At 38.9% G+C, this 6295-nt stretch overlaps 1 long non-coding RNA gene and 1 pseudogene across 1 annotated transcript; one reads left to right on the top strand and one right to left on the bottom strand.

Moving 5' to 3' along the window:
- Nucleotides 1-1037: 1037 nt before the first annotated feature.
- On the bottom strand, nucleotides 1038-4637 carry LOC139980571 (uncharacterized). The gene is made up of 3 exons (XR_011797593.1): nucleotides 4334-4637; nucleotides 3465-3817; nucleotides 1038-1822 (listed from the first exon to the last, which is right to left on the bottom strand). It is a non-coding gene; the product is annotated as an uncharacterized lncRNA (long non-coding RNA).
- LOC139981715 (U2 spliceosomal RNA) lies at nucleotides 2029-2101 on the top strand (annotated as a pseudogene).
- Nucleotides 4638-6295: the final 1658 nt, after the last annotated feature.

Here is a 6295-nt window from a genome sequence, read left to right as displayed (position 1 = left end):
GTTTCTCATTTATTTTCAAAGATTTTATATAAAATATTTGTAATCTGAAATTATCGTTTCCATAGTAATAAATTATGAATAATAATTTCAGTTTGAGAATTTAAACATCTACACGCACAATAAACTTGCTGGCAATTACTGACCGACCTTTTCATATGATGAGTAATATATAAACTTCTGACCAGACTTCTATATACATAATAGGCTAGCAATTTGGCCTGACGTTTCGATCCTAGCAGGATCTTCTCCAAAGACTGAATGACACTTGTCATTTAGTCATTGAAGAAGATCCTGCTAGGATCGTAACGTCAGGCTAACTAACTTTTACACATTTTCCTACACAGGCTCTCTAGTGGATCAGCAGTTTGCTAACAGTTTTATTTGATTTGATTTAGGCTAGCAACTTGGTAGATAATTTGCTACACAAGTGCCACAAGTCAAGGTAAAGGTATATGGTTATGTTTTATTTGGTAACAAATCTTCTCTTCATTAAAGAAATGTGATGACAGTATTACAACAAATCTGCTGTACATTTAAGTATAAACAGCAACACAGGAGTCAGTGAAGCTTCAAACACCATCAACTATCCAAAAACAGGCCTTCAAAGAGTTCATCTTCTGCTTTTAGTACACACAGAGGTACAAAGCAATTCTTTAAATGGCTGAGAATCAGCTTTAAGTTTGAGCTTTTAACTTTGACTGGCAATGACTTTCAACAGACCACTTCTTTTCACATTTTCCTCACAAAATGCGATAAAAATTTTGAAGTCAAATCTTTGTATTCTGTCTCTTTTTGGACTAAGGCTAAATTCTTAATATCCGAATTTTTTTTTTCTTGTCAAACATGAATTTATTCTCTTGTTGGCACGGAATTGTTAATAATTATAAATCGTAATAAGCTTACCATTAATTCAAAACAAAGACAGACTCACCTTTAGATTTCATCATCACATAACCATCAATAAGTTTACTTATGATTTAATAATCAATAATGAAATTTGTTTCCAGATATTTATGTTTCCTAACCCCCTCCCCCCCCCCCCCCTATTTATCTGAGTATTATTTTTGGAGGAAATCAGAGTAATATACAGACTTTGGACCTTTCCCCCTTTACTTAAAATAAAGCTATACTTTTCAATCTTATGACCCTCAAAGGGTGACTGAAGCCATTAAAAATGGCTGCTTAGACCTTTAACAGAAAATTTCTTTGCTTCATAATTTTTAATGGCAGTGGAATCATAACGCAAACGTCCAGACTTACTATTGCACTTAAGGCTTCAATTAAACAAACTTGCGTCCAGCAAAATTAACAATTCTTCAGAGACGAATCACACCCTTCTGATGCCTGTTGGTTGGCAGAGAGTGTTAAATACTGGGATCTAAATACATCATATTCCCTCTTCAATTTCATATCGACACGCACTTTAGTCATAATGGAAGATTCCCTTTCAAATTAGTTGTAGAATCTGGTTCAAATGAGACCACAACTTGAAAATCATTGCCGTATTACTTCAGGCTGACGGCAATAACAGGTCAATTTTTGTTAAGACAACACATATTTCTTTTACATTTATAGATGCAATTCCCAATTCCTATTTTAGCATTTAATAGTGCGACGAGCGTATGTGCTTAGAACACAAGGTGACTCACTCCAAGGCTGGGGATATACGTCCCTACTTTCAATTTGAAGAGCTTCAAATCCTGCCCCTATTTATTCGGGGTATCCTTCCATCACCGGGGTCCTGTTCTATAAAAGTCCACTCTGGCTGTAATGTCCATTATGAAAGTTTCTCACTACGGGACAAAGATCCTGCTTGCACAACCTGGTAAAAGAAAGACGAAATGGCCCTTTTCAAGTGAAACATGGATGAGATAGGCCTATCCTAATCTGATCAGCAAAATGAATTAGATAGCTTTGATGAATTAGATAGCAAATGAATTAGATAGATGAATGAATTAGATAGATGATGAATTAGATAGCAAAATGAATTAGATAGATCAAAATGAATTAGATAGCAAAATGAATTAGGTCGCTTCTCGGCCTTTTGGCTAAGATCATGTGTAGTATCTGTTCCCTTAGGGAATGGTGATACACACCTGACGATGATCACACAGTCACAGCCCCGATGCAAGGGGACTGGGGCTGAGAGCGGATCAGTCGTTTGGTAGTTTGGTTTTCGTGCCCAGGTTCTTTCCTGGGTGACTTTTTCTTAAAAAGTAAAATGAATTAGATATATTCCGATGTCCGCTGTGGAAATATTTTCAGATTTCTTGACATTATGAAGGCAGGATCATAAAGGAAGGCATTCGTGACTACCAACAAACAAAAAGCAGATATCAATGTCTGTGGGGTGGGACAGTGCCATTATCACTCTATACTGTCCTCTGATATTCTGCTTCAAAACACTCGTACTAACAGTACAAACAGTTCCTGACTTACAGTACTATTTGATTCATACTGCTCAAACTGTCAATACTTTGAAGCTGGACATGAAAGTACAAAACGGGGAATAAACTACCCCAACAAATAATGAGTATGCATGATATGCAAATAATGTTCCAATTCAGTCTTTTAACAAAGTGAGTGTGTCTTTACATAGAGTGAGGGGATTGGAATGGGGAGGATCCAACAGAACCTAAAATACAGTGGCGTAGGAAGGTACTTTTGAGTGTAGGGGGGGGGGCTGAAGACTGATGGCCGGCCCGGGGGAGGGGTCTAAGGGGAGGGGGTGTCCCCCTCCCCTTTGGAATTTTTTGACATTTCCAGGTGGCCTCAGATGCAATTCGGTGCAATGTAGCACACTTCAACACCCACTCCATTTTGTAAATAATTTTGCATTTTCACCTGGCCTTAGATGCAATTTGGTGCTCCAAATGAGATTTTTTACTCATTTGGAAATGAAAAAGGGGTTTTCTGACTTGCGAAGCGGGGGGGGGGGGGGGGGCGGAATGATACTTCCGCCCCTCCATATTTTTCACTGGGGGGCTGGCGCCCCCAGCCCCCCGGTTCCTACGCCCTTGCTAAAATATAAAATATTTGAAAAAGAAAAAGGAAAGTTTAGTTTTGCCTTTCAGTTATAGAGCATATCTCGTCAGTTGCATTTCCAAGGATATACCTTCTACCATAAGGAATCCGATGTAACAAGACTTGGTTCAAATTACGACAGTAATTTAAGTTCTACCTGTAGTGATCCACTGTAGAAACTCACAGCTATCCATGAAGGATCTGATATAGCGCTAATACTAAACGAGAACCGAATGTTCAAGTTCGACACATATCATCCGAACAGAATGATGATGTAAGACACTGAATCCATGAATTGTGCAATCTCATGAAAGCATCTTGGGAATTTCTATGGTGAAGTAGAATGTAAAATTCAAACAGAATATCAGTTACCTATAAATATCTCATACAATTTATGTCACATAAATAAAGTAAAACAGTCTACAAAGTTTCAAGTCTACCTTTGAGCCACAAAAGCATCTCCCTGAGTTGCTTCCGTCCAGGATGCATGTTCCACCAGAAGGGATCCAATATAGAGTATTGACAAACTGTATGCTAAATCTCTCCCTGCTAACTCCATGAACGTCGGACCCTCATTCAAGGCATCCTTTAAAAGTTTCTTTAGGTTGTTGCTGGATACCTGCAGTCTCTTAGAGGCTTTCTTCAATTCCACAAAGTTCGACTGAGAAGCCGCTTCAAGCCTCGACTCCAAAGAGTTGAAGAAAACCCGAAGAGTTCGGTCGTTATTCTTGGCGACGGAGCGAAGAACACCCAGAGAAAGAATGTTAGTAGTGCCTTCCCAGATGCTCAGGACCTGCAGAAATAAATTCCACCATTTTTTCAGAAAATAATCGGATACTTGAGCTTTTTTTTCGGATTTTGAAGGTAGTGTAGACAATTGCAAATTTCTGTTCCCAAAGCTTAAACCACTAATATGTATTCCATTCCATTAACCTTCAAACTTTAGTGAAAGATAAAGCACCTGTGTAAGTTTCTGGGACACTTAAGATTTTATACCAACCACCCGGACTTGCATCTGGATCTGTGAGCAAAATATTTGGTGTATTTACTGTAGAATATATTTTAGCTAATTTGGTACTGTCACATAAAGAAATGAGCATGCACATTTCTAGGGCAATGCCAAGATCACAAATTTTGTACACAAAGCTGTAAAAATAAGGCGGTTTCCGTGTGTGTGCAAAACCCCTGTACTACTGTATTATCGTAGCAATTTCGTCTTTTGAATAGTATTTTACTGCGAGATACCAGACAAGGTATTCCCTGACAACTGACTATACTAAACATAGCTTTTATCATTGTGACCATGTACCTGTTAGTCTCTCAGCTGTCCTAGAAGGCCGGTGTCTTCAATATAACCTTGGCCGCCAAAACACTCTTAACCCTCGGAGATGGTTGCTATGGCCTGAAATGACGATACAGGAGGACACAAAATAATGGAAACTGAATTGTTTGATATTTTCTTTTGCCAGCCAAGTTTAATAAACACTTTGTTCAATTAATGCTGCTAGTTGCATGTTATAATGTTCATATTACATAACCTTTATGTCCCACTTCCTGCCTGTATTACTCAAGTAACTGTTGGAATGTTATCTACAATTGAAATGAAATCCCCTCCAACCCCCCCCCCCCTGGTCGATGTTTTTCTTAATGCTGCCCCTGTACGGCTGATGCAGACGTGTAGCCAGGGGGCGAAGGAGGCAACCGCCCCCCCCCCCCCCTTAAGCATATTTTTTGTACATTTTTATGATATCACTTGCAATTTCAAATAGAAAATGCTAAGAAGCAACTTGCAAGGCCTGGGAAATGCCATTTCCAGCGATCTGGGAGGTATTTTCGGCCAAAATGTTCTTGTACGCTTTAAGCGAACTTATGGTGGCGCTACGCTTATATAGTTTCCAATGCCGAATCTACGACTGATAATTTGCCTACAGGTTCGCCCCTCCCTTGGCAAATTCCTCGCTACGCGCCTTGGCGGATGGTAGAAACTGGGTCCGGAGTTTCAATCCTCACTCAGTGATGAGACTTTTAATACGTTCTTTCCAAAAGAGGCCCTAGTGAAACCTCCGAGAGGACAGAGGCTATCTTCTCTTACGCAACATGTCATTTGAGCTTCTTGGCTGTTCAAAGCTATGGTGTACTACAAAGACAAATCTTCCTTAGAAACGTTTTATGTGGTGACCAAAGGCACAAATGTCCTCGGTCGTGATCTGATTAAGGCACTACCAATTGATATCACAGGGAGTACTCGTACAAAAAAACAACCACTAAATCAAACATATCTTATGCCTCTATGGCATCATACAAGCAACACTTTGAGATAAGTTAGTCAATCAATCCTGTGCATGGTTTTGTGCATAAGGTGAAGAAAAATGGTTCACCTGTGCAACAAAAAATAACGACGCCTTCCTTTCGCTGTACATGATAAGGTGTCAAATGAATTACGTAATAAGAGAGTCAATGAATCATTGCAAAAATCGACTCCTCCGTGATTGGATCTCACCAGTTGTTGTTTCTTGGAAGAAAAATGGTAATTTAAAGATTATGTGTCCATTAGCGTGAATTAGTCAATAACACCAGATAGATTTCCACTTCCGCAAAATGATGAATTGTTTAGTGAATTTAAAATATAAGGGGTTTCATTTAATTTATTCCAGCTAACAAATAGATATACCTGTTCTGTGGGTTTATGGATATAAAGTTTGTAGGCCTGCATATGAAGACATTTTTGAACTTTGATTCTTTTTTTTTGATTCTGTGCAATAATTTGTCATGTCACACCTGATACGGAAGTACATCAAACTATGCTCAAGTTTGATGACGTCACTTGATCACATATGCCTACTCAAGGACCAGTGGCGTCGCCAGACATTTCAATCTTTGGGGCACATTGGGGGGGGGGGGGACAGCACTTAATTAGGGGGAAAAATGTTTATGTGTGAATGCAGTCCTGAGGAGGGGTCTAAGGGGAGGGGGTGAATAATTAAGGGCAATTAGATGCAATCTGGTGCTATATTTTGCAACTTAAAGTAAATTTATGTGCAAAAAGTAGTAGTTTTTAATTGAGGTGAATGAAAAAATTATACAAAAAATGGAAATTAACTCTTTTGCATTGATAATGTTCTTAAATGCGAGTGTTGAAATTGAAATTCATGCATGGTAGTAGTTTAAGAACTAGCTGTTCACGCCGGGGCCTCTGTGACCTTGTCAGTGAGAAAACAACTGGTTATTGTGATGTTCGGTGGAAGGAAGTTTTACTGAAGAACATAATACG

Source organism: Apostichopus japonicus, chromosome 15, assembly GCF_037975245.1.
Source record: "Apostichopus japonicus isolate 1M-3 chromosome 15, ASM3797524v1, whole genome shotgun sequence".
Taxonomy (NCBI): Eukaryota; Metazoa; Echinodermata; class Holothuroidea; order Aspidochirotida; family Stichopodidae; genus Apostichopus; species Apostichopus japonicus.
Note: the sequence above shows the minus strand (reverse complement) of the source record. Positions and strands in the feature narration are given on the sequence as shown.